We start from the raw sequence: 16,289 nt of genomic DNA, 5'->3' as shown, positions 1-16,289 counted from the left end.
CTTCATGAAGGGGAAATCATGTCTGACAAATCCATTTGAATTCTTTGAGAAGGTAACAAGCAGCACAGATAAAGGGGATCCAATAAATGCAATATTTTTGAATTCACAAAAGACATCTGAGAAATTAATGCAGAAAAGACTGCTCAGCAGGAAAAGAGCTCATGATGCTGGAGATAGTATATTGGCATGCATGGAGCAACAGCTAATTGATAGAGGGGTGTATTGTTTTGCTGGCAACCTGTAACTAGTGGAGTGCTACATGGGTCAGTGCTGGGGCTCCAAATTATTTACAACAAGTATCAATGACTTGGATAATGGAAATGAATGAATTATCACTAAAGTATTGGTGGCAATCCAGAGAAGGCTAACTGTGTTGATTCTGGATATAAAGGGATTTCATATGGGAGAGGTTGCATAGGTTGAGATTGCACTCATTGAAGTTTAAAAGAATGAGAGTTGACCTTACTGAAGCATGTAAGATTCTTATGGGCATTGATAGGGTAGATGAGGATGGTTTGTTCCTCATTGTGTGAGAGTCTAGGGCCATGGTGCATTATCCCAGAATAAAGAGTGACCATTTAACACATGGAAGATCTTTGTCTTGCAGAGAGTAATGAATCTGTGGAGTTCCTTACTGCAGAGGGCTGCTGAGGTTGTTTTGTTTAGTGTATTCAACGCAGACATAGTTAGATTTTTATTCTGTAAAGAATCAAAGGTTATGGGGAAAGGCAGGAAAGCGGATTTGAAGTTTATCATATTAGCCATGATTTGTTTTGCATGTTATGGTCTTATTGTGAAAAAGATATTTTTGTCCATTGGCTAGTTCATATGTTTTCTGCCAGCTAGCTAATCTTCTATCCATGCTACTATGTTACCACCTATATCTCAACTCCTACTTTGCAAAATAACATTTTATGTGGAACCTTGTCAAATGCCTTCTGGAAATCCAAGTACACTACAAGAATCTGCTCCCCTTTATCCACAGTACATATTAATCCTTCAAACGATTCCAATAAATTGGTTAAATGGGATTTTCCTTTACAAAATTATGCTGATACTTCCAAATTATCAAGTCACTTTATAATCTCCTTATTGATCAATTCTAACACTTTCCCACAACAGCTGTCAAGCTCACCACCCATAATTTCCTGGTTTATGCCTCATTTTCTTCTCTAACAGAAGGGTTTATTTGCTACATTCCAGTCTGACGGAACCTTTCTAGAATATACCAAATTTTGGAAAATTGACAACAACACATCAACTATTCCTTTACCATCTCATCAGTGGATCAGGACCTGGTGATCTGATCAACTTGTAATTTCATGAGTTGTTCAGTATAGCTTCCTCAGGTATTCCCCAACTGGAAACTCTGGATGAATCAGGGCATACAGAACCTGCTAAAAACCAGGTGCGAAGCCTTCAGATCAGGAGACCAACCCAAATATAAGGAATCCAAGTATGATCTTCGCAGAGCCACTAAGACAGCCAAGGACAATAATGATCCAAACTAGAGACCCAGACACCCGGCAACTATGGCAAGGACTGAATGACATCACAGGTTCTAAAAAGAGACAGTGTAAGATAGCACAATGGCACATCCCTCCCAAATCGTCTCAACGCCTTCTGTGCTTGCTTTGAGCAGACTTTTGGCAGAGAGGTAACACCTATTCCGACAAGTCCTGATGAACTTATCCCAACAGTCACTGCATCAGAGGTCAGATCAGTTTCCTTCATGTGAATCCAAGAATAGCTGTGGGACCAGATGGAGTACCAGGCCATACGCTTAGAGCATGAGCAGAACAACTGGCAGAGGTCTTCTCGGACATCTTCAACCTCTCCCTGCAGCAGGCCACTGTCCCTGCCTGTTTCAAGAGGGCCAGCATCATCCCTGTGCCTAAGAAGGCTCACGCAGCATGTCTCCGACTACCGTCCAGTGGTCCTAACTTCGGTGGTCATGAAGTGCTTTGAAAGGCTGGTCATGGCATTAATCAACTCCAGCCTCCTCACTACTCTTGACCCACTGCAATTTGCCTATTGGACCAACAGATCCACGTCAGATGCCATATCACTTGTCCTTCACTCCTCCCCAGAACATCTTGACACCAAACACAGGTATGTAAAAATGCTACTCATTGACCACAATTCAGCCTTCAACACAATTATCCCCAATTACTAAACATAGTGATCTTGGACTAAGCCCTGCTTTCTGCAACTGGTTCCTCAGTTTCCTGACCCACAGGCCACAATCAGTGAAGATTGGGGACAATATTTCATCCTCACTAACACTCAACACTGGAGCCCCCCAAGGGTGCATACTCAGCCCCCTACTGTACTCACTGGATACCCTTGACTGCGTCGTCAAATACCAGAGTAATGCCATTCACAAATTCGCTGCTGACACCACCATTGTTGGTCGAATCTCTGACGGTGATGAAACAGACTATAGACGGGAGGTGGAAGACCAGGAAAAATGGTGCACTGAGAACAATCTAGTTCTCAATGCCAGCAAAACCAAGGAAGTCATTGTTGACTTTTGGCGGGATATTACTCATGCCCCCCTACACATTAACAGGAGAGAGGTGGAACGAGTGGAAAGTGTCAAGCTCCTGGGAGTAGTCATCTAAAACAAGCTTTCTTGGACTCTTCATGTGGACGCACTGGTTACAAAAGCCCAACAATGTCTCTTCTTCCTCAGGCAGCTGAGAAAACTTGGCATGATTGTGAATACCCTTGCCAACTTTTATAGGTGAGGCAGCATCCGAGGAGCAGGAAAATTAACATTTCAGGTAAAAGCAAATTCCTGATGAAGGGCTTTTGTCCAAAATGTTGATTTTCCTGCTCCTTGGATGCTGCCTGACCTGTTGTGCTTTTCCAGCACCATTATAATCTTGACTCTAATCTCTAGTATCTGCAGTACCCACTTGGGCCTAACTTTTGTAGATGTGTCATCGAGAGCATTCTGTCTGGGTGTATCACTACCTGGTATGGCAACTGTACCATTCAAGATCGGAGACGGTTACAGAGAGTGGTGAACTCGACCCGGACAGTCACAAAGGCCAACCTTCCATCTATAGAATTCATCTACCAGGCCCGCTGTCAAGGAAAGGCTGTCAGCATTCTCAAAGATCCATCCCACCCTGGCCATGTTTTTCTACAACCTCTACCATCAGGGAGAAATTACCGAAAACTGAACACACGCACCAGCCGGTTTCGCAACAGTTTTTACCCAACTGTTGTTAGAATACTGAATGGTCTCTCAAACTCTTCACATTCGCCTGTACCTGTGTTTTTGTTTTTGCCACTGTTTACCTGTTATTTACTTATCTATGCTACTTAACTCTGTGATCTGCCTGTATTGTTCGCAAGACGAAGCTTTTCACTGTGCCTCGGTACACGTGACAATAAATTCAATTTAATTCAATTTAACCAATTCAAAGCATTGCCCTGAGAAGACTGAAAGGACATGTACCCACATTGGGTCAGTTTTAACTAACAAAATAGGTGATAGTCATTCTCAGGTTCAATTCTCAGGAAGTGCCTAGGCCAGAGTCAAATGCCTTGGTTTAAAATTTAAGCAAAACTTGTCAGTTAACTGTCAGTCATCATCTACCAGGCACATTCTCCATCACAACACTCTTACCAATTAACGAGCACAGTATAAACAATGCATTTCCCTCTACATTGTTATTTCCTATGAGTGGTTCTGTTGTGTGCAAGACAAAATGCTTTCAGAAAATGTTATTTTTAGCAATACTCCAGTTTTAGCAAAAACAATTACTATATTATATATAGTCCAATAGTAATATATTATACCATTGCAACTCTATTTCAGGAGTCATGATGTCAAAATTGGAAGCATTTTTGATATTCAGAATATTCAGGTTATGAGTTTATGGGTTTATGTCATTTTACAGGTTTTTAGCATAATTTCAGTCGACAACTCAGTAAATTAGTAAGAAAGGAAAGAAATGGATCCACATTTATATAGCACCATTCATAACCTCACAATGTCTAAATGTGCATAATAACCAATGACATACTTCTGTAGGATAGTCACTGCTGTAATGTGAGATGAAGTATTACACCATATGGACATCAGGGTCAATTGTGTGGAGCCTATCTTTTGCTCAGGAAAAAGGAGTTGAAAGGTTCAGGGTAAGATGTGCATGCTCCATCAGCACTGGGATGGAGGCCACTTTCTTCCATTATTCTTTCATGAGATGTCAGTGCCATTGGCAAGATCAACATTTGTTGCCTATCCCTTGGATCGATTGCCCTTGAACAGAGTGATGGCTTCCAATTCTGGTAAGGACCAACCACCTTGCTATGGGTCTGGAGTTTATAGATAGGTTAAACCAGGTAAGGAAAGCAGATGAAATTTGTTTCTTTAAAGGACAATAGTGATGGCTTTTTATGACAATTGATGATCATTGTCATGGTCAGTAATATTGAGAGACTAGCTTTATATTTTTGAATTTAAACTTCACGGGTACTACGGAGGGTTTTAAATCCATGTTTCCAGTAAATTAACCATTGCTTCTGGATTATTATTCCTGTGACATTACCAATATACCATCATTTCCTCATGCAACACAGATTTAAATGAAATAATCCATTGCCTTTGCAAACAGGGTGAAACTCTAACTTCATCCCTGTTTTATGAATTGGCTGCAGTTTGTGCACACGTACACAGCTATCTTTGGCATACAGCCCTGAAGGGGACCACTGGTGAGTGCCACCAAAAAGTTCTGTATAAAATGTTATGCTTACCTTGATGTGCAGCCCGATGGAGCAGAAACTAATGTCTAGGCCGCTTTCTTTTCGTGGAGACATTTAGCTGAGGCCCCGCCTCCCTGCTTGGATGGACAAAAGAATCCCTTGGCACTTTTCAACAGAAGCTCAGCGTTCTCTCAGTCTTGTGACCAACATTCATCCTTCACCAGCAATTTAATAATTCATCTGACTGCTGCTTGAGGGCCCCTGCTGGCTCAAAATTGATTGCTGTTTTGCCCAGAAACCAGCAGTAAATGCACTTCAAAAGCAAATCAATACATGTGAAATATTTTGAGAATATGAAAGGTGTTTTATAACTGCAAACTCTTTCTTTCTGCCAAAATTGCTGGAAAGGTACTAACTTGATCATTAGTATGTGAGGTAGATGTGTAGCCAGTTTAACGACTGGAAACAAAATGAGGTTTGAAGTTAACACAAGCTTAATCCATTCAAATCTAAAAGTAGAAAATGCTGGAAACACTTAGCAGGCCAGGCAGCATGTGTGAAGAGAGAAAAGATGCTCAGAATTCAAGTCAATGATAATGTATGGATCTTTCATGATCTTCAGTTTTTATTTCAGATTTCCAGCATTTGCGATGTTTGTCTTTAATGTTCCTGATAAATTGGTGTCACGATCATTTTTGTTCTTCCCAAAAAAGCAATCTCAGCAATCTCTGCAGAGTGAGTCAATGACAGACTATTACTATCCGTCAGGATTGCAATGAAGAGAGTTCTATCAGGGTCACTCAATGACTTTTATGAAAAAGACAGTGAAGTGTAAAGGGGCTCTGACTTGTTAGAAGCTGAAATACAGAACTGAAATTATAGTACCAACGGGATTGTGATTATATAAACCATTGTGCATTGGGAATAAAAGAATAGAGTTTTAATAATGAAGGAAATATTACCATTGCTGGATCCAACACTGCAGTATGGTTTATCCCTATAGATTGTAATATGTGTTACTGGATACAAACAGATGGTTGAGGCATTCAGGTGGGTAAATACAGAGACAATCTGAATGGCCTAATCCTGTTCCCATGTTCATATCTGATCTAGGCTTCAAAATAATTGATCTCCTCACAGAGACCCACAAATATGTGGTGAAATTGGTGCCTTTGTAGCAGCAGTGTTTTCTTAAATTCCTATCCCATGCCATTTCATCCTTCCCAAGTAATTTCTTTCATGCCGCATCCATCTCATTGTTTCACCCCTTGCATATCACTTCTATCCCATTCCCTATCCCATCCCTTCTTCTGCCATCACATTGAAACAAGAGCAGACCATTCAGTTCATCCAAACTGCTCTGCCATACAATTCATGGCTGATCAGCCACCTCAACACCATTTTCCTGTTCTGTCACCAAATCCCTTGGTATCATTAATCTATGTCTCCTGTTTCTAGACCAACCAGCCAAGGGAAACAAACTGTCTATGTCCACTCTGTCATGCCCTGTAAGATCTTTGTAATGTTCAATGGAACCCCCTCTCATTCTTCAAAACTCCAGAGGATATAGACTCAATCTTCCTCTTTAGAAAATTTTGTTACCCCAGGGGTTAGTCTGGTGAACCTCTATTGCACTAAGGCAAGAATATCCTTGCTTGGATAAGGAAAACAAATCCTTGTGCCGTGTCACCAAGGATCTATACAAATAGAGCAAGGTGTCTTTGCATCCGCAGTCAAATCCCTTTCTGATGAAAGCCAACATACCATTTGTCTACCTGTTCTGAGGAAGGGTCTCTCGACCTGAAACATTAACTCTGATTTCTCTTCATAGATGCTGCCAGACCTGTTGAGCTTTTCCAGCAACTTCTCTTTTTGTTTCTGATTTATGGCATCTGCAGTTCTTTCGATTTTTATACCAGTTGTCTTCCTTACTGACTGTTGCACCTGTATGGTAGCTTTTAAGAACAAGGACACCCAGATCCCCTTGGAACAACACTTTTCAAGCTCTCACCATTTAAGAAATATTCTGTGTGTCTGTTTCTTCTACCAAAGTAGATAACTTCACGCTTATTTGCATTTTATTTCATTTGCCATGTTCCAGCTCATTCACTTACCCTGCCCCATTTCCCCGAAACCTTTTTGCATCCTCCTGACAATTTGCATGACCATCTTCAATGTGATCTCTCCCATGTATTCCCACATACTCCCTTGCTGTTGTTAATCCCCATGCAGCCATCCCCCCAAGTGTAAAACTATTGCCTTTAATATAAATGCCACACATATGCCGTGACACTCTCATATCTCAAAGTGTAATTGAATGCAATAAATGACATCAGTTAAAATGCTGGAGTGTCGGTGGCTGAGGGGTGACCTTATAGAAGTTTACAAAATTATGAGGGGCATGGATAGGATAAATAGGCAAAGTCTTTTCTCTTGGGTGGGGGAGTCCAGAATTAGAGGGCATAGGTTTAGGGTGAGAGGGGAAAGATATATAAGGGACCTAAGGGGCAACGTTTTCATGCAGAGGGTGGTACATGTATGGAATGAGCTGCCAGAGGAAGTGGTGTAGGTTGGTACAATTGTAACATTTAAAAGGCATTTGGATGGGTATATGAATAGGAAGGGTTTGGAGGGATATGGGTCGGGTGCTGGCAGGTGGGACTAGATCGGGTTGGGATAACTGGTCAGCATGGATGGGTTGGACCGAAGGGTCTATTTCCATGCTGTACATCTCTATGACTCTATGACCAAGTTATAGTCTAATAGGTTTATTTGGAAGCTCTGCTCCTTCATCAGGTGGTTGTGGAGTATAAGATCATAAGACACAGAATTTATAGCAAAGGTTTACAATGTGATGTAACTGAAATTATATATTGAAAAGACCTGGATTGTTTGTTAAGTCTCTCACCTCTTAGAATGAGCATGTTGGTTTCAGTTCTTTCTTATGTAAATCGCAAAACTTTTTGAAAGTTACATTCTCAAGTGAACCTTAACAATTGGTGTCATGTCGACCCAGATAATGCATTTAAGGTGTGAGGTGCCCTGTGTGAGACTGTCTGCGCCACAATGTTCAGACTGATTCTAATCTAAAAAACAGATTTACAGAATCTTACATGGATTCATGCAGTTTTTTGAGCAAAATAAAATTTAATTCTGCAAGTATAAATCCACCCCACAAACTTATATGTGTATCTGTGTTTGTGCATGTGGGTGTGTGTGTGGGGGATGGTTATGAGTGTCTGAGAGACACCAATTGTTCACTTGAGAATGTAATGTTAAAAAAGTTCTGCGATTTATATATGAAAGAACTGAAACCAACATGTTCATTCTAAAAGGTGAGAGACAATCCAGGTCTTTTTCAATATATGATTTCAATGACATCACACTGTAAATGTTTGCTATGAATTCTGTGTCTTATGATCTTATATTCCGCAACCACCTGATGAAGGAGGGGCGCTCCAAAAGCCAGTGCTTCCAAATTAACCTGTTGGACTATAACCTGGTGTTGTGTGATTTTTAACGTTGTACACCCCAGTCCAAAGCCAGTATCTCCAAATCATAAATGACATCAGGTTGGAAACTTGCAGTTGTAAAATTGCAGTTAGAAACCTCTTCACTGGAACAAAACCTTTTGTCTCCATCAGACTCTGATGTAATTCCACAGTTCTTGCACTAAGCCAGGCAATCAGTCCCTTCCTTATAAGGTTCTTAGCTGCATGAGAAAAATTGAAATAAGGCTAAAGATAAAATAATAGATTTCCAACAGCACTCTCATTTCTTTTGAAAGTCCCAAAACATCACACATTGAATTAATTATCCAGTGTGGTTCTGTGAGATAAAACAGGAAATGTTTTCTGTGCAGTGAAGTGCAACAAACTACAAGAAAAAGGGTTTCGACAAATTTTAGTTAGCAACCACTTCCCTATGACAACAGCTAAGTGAAAGTTGGAAGAGCCATGCCTGATTCAAAACAAAGAAACCTCCACCTCACTGCAGGTACCTTGATGGATTAAAGAAATTATAGACTTGGCCCACTCACTACCTAATACTGTACGACCTGCTGCAGAAAATCACACTGTAAGAGATCACTAATAGAAAATCACTATACCCTTTCAGCTATGTCCACAATTCGTCAATCGCATTATAGGCAATTTGCATTGACAAAACATGCTTTATACCAGAATGACTTGTAATTAGGTTTTAAAATATCTAATTATGAACTGAATGCTCAAATACAAAACAAGTCATTCCACTGACCACCAGGAAGTGTCAATAGATAAAAGCTATTATTATGACTGTAGATAGGGCGGTAACATTCCTGTGTGGGTTACAGATTTGGTGTGGATCTGCTTATTCTGATTAACAGGCAGGACCAGAGAAAGTCATTTAGCGCAGAAATGTGCTAAAGCCCAGAGGAGTCAGAGCTTCACTTAATTGGGCAAAATCCGACTTCTACCAAAACTGGCAGCAGCATGTCCTGGATGATGACTGGCAGTGGCAATTTTGTTAGCAAGTTCTTCTCCTCCAAAACCTATAGGAAGGGTGCCCAGCACAAGGGAAGCCCATTACGGGGTGTCCAGGAGGGCACTCTCCATGTTTGGGGATATAGTGAGATGATTTTCACAGAAACCTCAAGCATAGGAGGCCCAGAGTTTTGTTGTGGGGTCCATTGGAGTGGGTTATCATTGCAGCTTACTGAGAAAAAAACAGAAACTTAACTGATTCATTTTCGCTTTTGCTTAGCTTGTCCTTTTTACTGCAATAGATCATATTGAATGGTGGAGCAGACTTGAAGGGCTGAATGGCCTCCTTCCACCACTATTTTCTATTATTCTAAAAGATTCAACACAAAAACAACAACAGCTTGTATTTATATAGCACCCTTATTGTAATAAAATGACCTAAAGCACATCACAGGAGAATTATAAAACAGTATTTAACACTAAGCCACAATAGGTGGTATTAGGAACTAGGTTTTAAGGAACATCTCAAAGGAGGAAAGTGAGATAGGAGGATGGAGACTTTTAAACATAGGGAGTTTCAGAGCCTAAGGCCTAGGTAGCTGAAGCATAACCACAAATAGTGGAGTAACTAAAGTCAGCCATGCTCAAGAGGTCAGAATTATAAGGGAAATTGATAACATAACAAGTTGTGGAGAACATTGTAGAGTTTGGGAGGGACAAGACCTCATATTTTAAAAAGAAGGATGGTAATGTTAAAACTGAAGCATTGCTTCTGAGAGCCAGTGGAAGTCAGTGAGCACAGAATAATCTGTGAACAGGACCTGGTTAGTACAAGTTAGACATGGCAGCAGAGGTTTAGAGGACACCAAGTTTATAGAAGATAGAATGATAGAGGATGGCAAGGAATGCCTTCAAAGGTCAGGTCTAGAGGTCACAAAGGTGCAATAGATGAGCTAAGTTAGAGGTAGAATCAGATGCAGAGGTGCAAACAGGCCTTTTTGAGATGGTGTAGGCAAATGCTCAGCAGCTCATTCTGGGTCAAATACAACATTAAGGTTGCAATACAGTATGGTTCAGTATCAAACAGTCGTCAAGAAGCGGGAGGGAGTTGGTGGTGGGGAATGGAATTTGTCACAGGAATAAAAGACAATAACAGCTATCTTCTCAACATTGGAGGAAATTATTGCTTATGCAGTACTGGATGTTGACTGTGCAGTTAGACAGCTCAGAAACAGTGATGGGGTCAAAAGCGATGATGGTGAGGTGGAGGTTGATGTCATCAGAAAATTATTAATTCAGAAATGGCACGTAGATAGGAAATAAGACAGGACTAAAGGGAGACACTAACAGCATGCTGCAGGAGCTGGAGAAGCAGGTACTGCAGGCAATTCTCTGCATGCTTAGATAAATAGGAATGGAGAGAAGTCCCACTCTGCTGGACACTGATGGAGAGCTTCTGAAGGAGAATCATGTGCTCAGCTGGTATCAACACTGCAGAAAGGTCAAGAGGAATTAATAAGAGGAGTAGCTTATCTTTCTTAATGTGAGTTCTACATCTCGCAGCTTGTCTTACCCAATGTAGCAATGTTTGCAAATTCACTCATAACATAAGAAACTGGGCATTGGCAAATTGGTATCGAAAGATCCAATGGATGATTCTTATAGCTGGCTATTATATCCAGACACATAATTGTCTGGGCTAGTATAAGGTTGTTCAGTTATACTGAAGCAGAAGTGTATACTTTTAGTAGCATGTCATGCTTCCAGAGATCTAAGTAAAGATGAAGCCTGAGCTATTTATATTCTTAGGTCACATGGCATGATGCAGTGGTTATTTTATGAGCATGTCTCATCAAGGCATATGGACATACTGTGCCTCTTAAAAGCTACACTGACATATGGCCATGAAGACATAACAGTTACAGTCACATAGAAGGTCATGAGTGACTTCAGTAAGAGCCATTTCAATACGAGCTGAAACCTGATTGGAATAATTCAAAATGGGGCTCCATGAATAATGGACACGGGTTTGGGTGACAACAATACATTCAATGACTTTAACAACATACAGCAGTACCAGCTAAAAGAAATGTCTTCTGAATATATTAAAATTAGATCAAGTACACTCTTTGTATAAGGCCTCACGTAATGTGCTACAAGATTGGATGGCTCTTTTACAATTATCTGAATAGATATTTCCTTTCCCATGGCTCCTTCTGTGACCATCTCTATCTCCACCACCTTTTTACAGTCCAGGGTGCAATGGAGATGTGTTCACTACATTATTAATTTATAGTATTATGAGCCAGACATATATATTAAACTTTCTGAAAAAAAAACATTTTTCAAAACTAAAGAATTGGGTCACTGAGTCTGCGATGTTTTCAGAGGGAGGTTTGTGGGATTAAAATATATAGGTTTTGAATATAGACACAGAGAACCTATGCAGGGACAACCACCTTTTACTGTCTCTCTTTCTCTGAATCTCCTCTCATCAAAGTTTGTTCGAAAACACATGAGAAGACTTCATTGCTGCAAGTTGTCAAGGGATGTTTAATCCCTCCTATCTCAGTTATAACAATGACCTTATCCTTCTCCATGGCCCATGTCTCTCTATGGCCTCAGGGCCTTTCCCTTCTCTATTGCCTTCTTCCTGTAGCTTTCCCCATTTCTTTACCCCTGGCCGTCTCATTTCCCATGGTGCTCTTTCTAGCCTTTAATCTGTAAACTCCTTATGTTGGGGGAGTTGGTGACAGAGGCAGATACTTTGCTATGACTGTTTGTATAATTCATAACACATAGATTTTCCACATTGTCAAACAACAATAACAGGAAGTTGAACAAATTAACCATATAGTATCGCCAAAAGTCTTCAATACTCTGTACTCTCCAAAATTACTAACATTTAAATGAGAGAATCAGAATGCTGATGCATATACTTTATCAAAAAGGAATTCTCACTGCATTACATAACATGACAAAAATGTTTCCATTGGTTGAGAATATTGGCTGCAAATGATCACTAGAGGTGAAATATAAGAATTTTTATCACACAGAGGACCATTAGACAAATGAATGTTTCCCCACAAGTGGCTTTGAGATACAGACTAACTTAATTTAAAAGGAAAGTATATAAGTTTTTTTTAAAACGAGAAATATATGAAGATATGGGGAAACAGTTGGGGTTTAGCTGAGTGCTGTAACCTTTATGATGTTGAATAGAGGATGGTGACATAAATCAATTGCTCTTTTTGTAGTGTAGCTAAGTTCTTAACTGTAAATGAGAACTATCTGTTGGTCTCAACACATTAAGCAGGGCACACTTCATTATTATTTAATTTTAATTTATATTGAAACATTTTAAAGGTGATCCCCATGCCCATGTCTCTTCTGTGTGGTGCCATAACAATAGAGAGAAAATAAATTATTTGTCATTACTCACTAATGGCTTCATCTTTTATTGGGCCTAATCTGGTCCAATTTGCAGATGATATCAAACTAGCAGGAAGATTGTTTGCGAGGCTACATCAGGGGACATTTAAGATGAGATAGAAACATTTTTTTAAGTGGACAGAACAATAACAGACAATATTTATTACAGGTAAGTGCAAAATGCTATAAAATACACTTACAAGGTCAAAGGATCCTCACATTAATTCCACGAATGATGTTGAGTTTGCTGAGGATGAAGTTTAAAGAGACAATGGGGTTCTAATGGATTCAATATGGAGCAGTCCGTAAACAAACAATACGTTTGACTGTACAGCAAATGAACAGAAAAATAATCATGAAAGATGTCAATCAAACTGCATAATCTAATGAGACCACACCTGGGTACTGTACCCAATTTTATCACCGAACACATTCATACTTTAGACCCAGTTCAGTGAAGCACCATGATGTTGATTCTTCGGTCTTGATTTTTCCAGGTTTGGTTGGGATAGTCAGCAAGGACACACTACAAGAAGTCAGTGTGACATCAGAACCATGCTCAAAAATTGCAGCACCATATTCTACCTGAAACCCAGCAGGACATACAACTCAAAAGCCTTAGACTACGAGACATTCAAAGGAATGCTTCATGACATAATCTTAAGACTGGGAAGGACCTTTTCAGCAGATACAGCACAGAGAGGGAGATGGAAAGCAATGTTACTAAGAGGGAAAGTGAGTTTAGTGAACGCGTGAATATATAGATGCTACAACAGGTGAGGAGGGGCAATTTGCTTCGCCTCATTTAACCCTATCTCAGTCTGTTGCAACAAATATTTTATATCTTAGATTGCAGCTATTGCACAAGTCAATTATAAATGTAGTGAACTACATCAGAATGAAGGAGCCAATGACATGGTTTTCTTGAGTGAAAGAAAGAATAATCTCACTATCTAGTAAACACGAGAGAAAAGTATAAAAACATAACATCAAACATACACACAAATTCAGGTAGCAAATTTAAAAAGGAGTGTCTGGTATAGGTAGGAAGATGAAAGCCTAAGCAATCTACAACTCTTTAGAGTCCTTACGGTGTTAGATTTTTAACTGCAGACCACAGTGGTTTAATTATTGACAAGTATCCTTAGCTGCAGTGAAACGTGAACATGTCTTTGAGTTCTCAATAAATAGTTGTTGCCCAAATTTGCTTTTTCACTGGGCACTGGCACGGAAGTGGTTCAGATTCAAACAGTTGCAATGGTGAAGAATGGAGTCAGTGACTAGAGAACAGATTTTGTGGTAGCGACCACAGCCAATAGCTTCAGTCTTCCACTTTGCAGGAAATCGCTGCTGAACCAGACATGAATGTGAGATAAGGATTCTGACAATGAAATAGCTGAGAAAGGTGGTGGTGAGGTGGAGTTGGGAATTAACAGTATTTGGATAGGCATTGCTGGGTTTTTGAATGTCACGACAGGTAACATACAGATGAGAAATAGGAGGAAGCCAAGGATAGATTCTCTGGGAACCTATGATTTTTAAATTAGGTCAAAAAATCACAAAATGGAATCTAGAAACATAAATCAATAATTGATATCATGACCTTTATCACACAAACAATAACTAACCTTTTATTTGTTTATCAGTGGAAGTGAAGACTGCAGAATCAAGTGAAAAACAAATGGATGTGATTGTTAAGTTGTGATTTTCCAGCCAAGCAGATAATCCCCTAGTAACATGATAATGTTTCACCAAATAGTATTTTTATATGTGTGGAAACAAAGAAGTACTTCACTTCATTAGGTGAAGCAATCTCAGACCTGAAATCAGAACAAGGATCTAGACAGGTTTATGGCTAGAAAGCATTGTATGCTGATCCTTCTCAACCTTATTATCAGGATAATGTGCTATCTTGCTACAATTCCCACAGGTACAATTATTATGGCTCAAGAAATTTTAGTAGACCTGGAGACATCTTAGAAATAGTTTTTAAGTAAATTGGCTTTTGATTTAAAGTGGCCTGAATTAGTATTCCTTTTAAAATAATTTAAGCTATTCAAGGCAAGACTATAAAAGACATTGTACTCTATGCTACTTTCTCCCCAACCCCCACCCTCCTCTCATTTATCTCTCCACCCTTCAGGCTCTCTGCCTGTATTCCTGATGAACGGCTTTTACCCAAATCGTCACTTTTACTGCTCCTCGGATGCTTCCTGAACTGCTGTGCTTTTCCAGCACCATTCTAATATAAACTCTGGTTTCCCTAAGACTATAAAATGGAAAGGGAAAGAGCACTGTTAAGAAAACAAGTTTTCAGAAGATTACCTCAGATTACAACAGGATCTGGACCAGATGGGCCAATGGGCTGAGAAATGGCAGATAGAGTTTAATTCAGATAAATGCGAGGTGCTGCATTTTTGGAAAGCAAATGTTAGCAGGACTTATACACTTAATGGCAAGGTCCTAGGGAGTGTTGCTGAACAAAGAGACCTTGGAGTGCAGGTTCATAGCTCATTGAAAGTGGAGCCGCAGGTAGATAGGATAGTGAAGAAGGTGTTTGGTATGCTTTCCTTTATTGGTCAGAGTATTAAGTACAGGAGTTGGGAGGTCATGTTGCAGCTGTACAGGAGATTGGTTAGGCCACTGTTGGAATATTGCGTGCAATTCTGGTCTCCTTTCTATCGGAAAGATATTGTGAAACTTGAAAGTGTTCAGAAAAGATTTGCAAGGATGTTGCCAGGGTTGGAGGATCTGAGCTACAGGGAGAGGCTGAACAGGCTGGGGCTGTTTTCCCTGGAGCGTCGGAGGCTGAGGGGTGACCTTATAGAGGTTTACAAAATTATGAGGGGCATGGATAGGATAAATAGGCAAAGCCTTTTCCCTGGGGTCGGGGAGTCCAGAACTAGAGGATATAGGTTTAGGGTGAGAGGGGAAAGATATAAAAGAGACCTAAGGGGCAACTTTTTCACATAGAAAGTGGTACGTGTATGGAATGAACTGCCAGAGGATGTGGTGGAGGCTGGTACAATTGCAACATTAAGAGGCATTTGGATGGGTATATGAATAGGAAGGGTTTGGAGGGATATGGGCCGGGTGCTGGCAGGTGGGACTAGATTGGGTTGGGATATCTGGTCGGCATGGACGGGTTGGACCGAAGGGTCTGTTTCCATGCTGTACATCTCTATGACTATGACTCTATGACTATAAGAGAATTCACAAGCATTTGGAGGATGAAGGATTTGGAAGTTTTAAAATACCTTACAAATTTGGGTGAAATTGTGTAAAATATTAATTAAACGTTTCAGTGCATGGAGAAACATGTAATATAATAGTTAATAGGTATGTTCATGTCAAATTATTTCAGATATGAAGCAAGATAACAAAAGATAGAAGACACATACATATGTTCCAGAGCTGACCTCAGTGTATACCTAAAGTCAAGAACTGCTACTCAAGGGAGCAGTACACAATTATATGCTCATTACACCTGAAAAGAAGCTTTAAGACTGAAAACATCCCAATGATATTTTAAAGACAAGTATCAATGTACTGAGTAGTTGCAATCTTATAATCTCTAACTAATTTTATCTTTTAGTCAAAGATTGTAGATTCAAGTTCCATTTGATGAATTTTGCATAACCTTACTTGATATTTCAATATCTTAGTGTGGGAGGG

At 39.9% G+C, this 16,289-nt stretch overlaps 1 protein-coding gene across 2 annotated transcripts in view; it reads right to left on the bottom strand.

The window, feature by feature from the left end:
• The window catches only part of jcada (junctional cadherin 5 associated a), a 235,614-nt gene that overhangs the window by 209,833 nt on the left and 9,492 nt on the right, over positions 1-16,289 (bottom strand). The window contains exon 1 of one of the 2 annotated variants that reach the window (XM_087987476.1): positions 4,771-4,852. The exons of the other annotated variant lie outside the window; for it this stretch is intronic. The gene's annotated coding sequence lies outside the window, so the exon portion shown is untranslated. Of the gene's footprint in view, positions 1-4,770; positions 4,853-16,289 lie in introns of those variants that run through there. 2 annotated transcript variants of the gene reach the window in all.

Source organism: Chiloscyllium plagiosum, unplaced genomic scaffold (assembly GCF_037043375.1).
Source record: "Chiloscyllium plagiosum isolate Xiang-an unplaced genomic scaffold, Cpla_swu_hap1 HiC_scaffold_5, whole genome shotgun sequence".
NCBI lineage: Eukaryota > Metazoa > Chordata > Chondrichthyes > Orectolobiformes > Hemiscylliidae > Chiloscyllium > Chiloscyllium plagiosum.
Note: the sequence above shows the minus strand (reverse complement) of the source record. Positions and strands in the feature narration are given on the sequence as shown.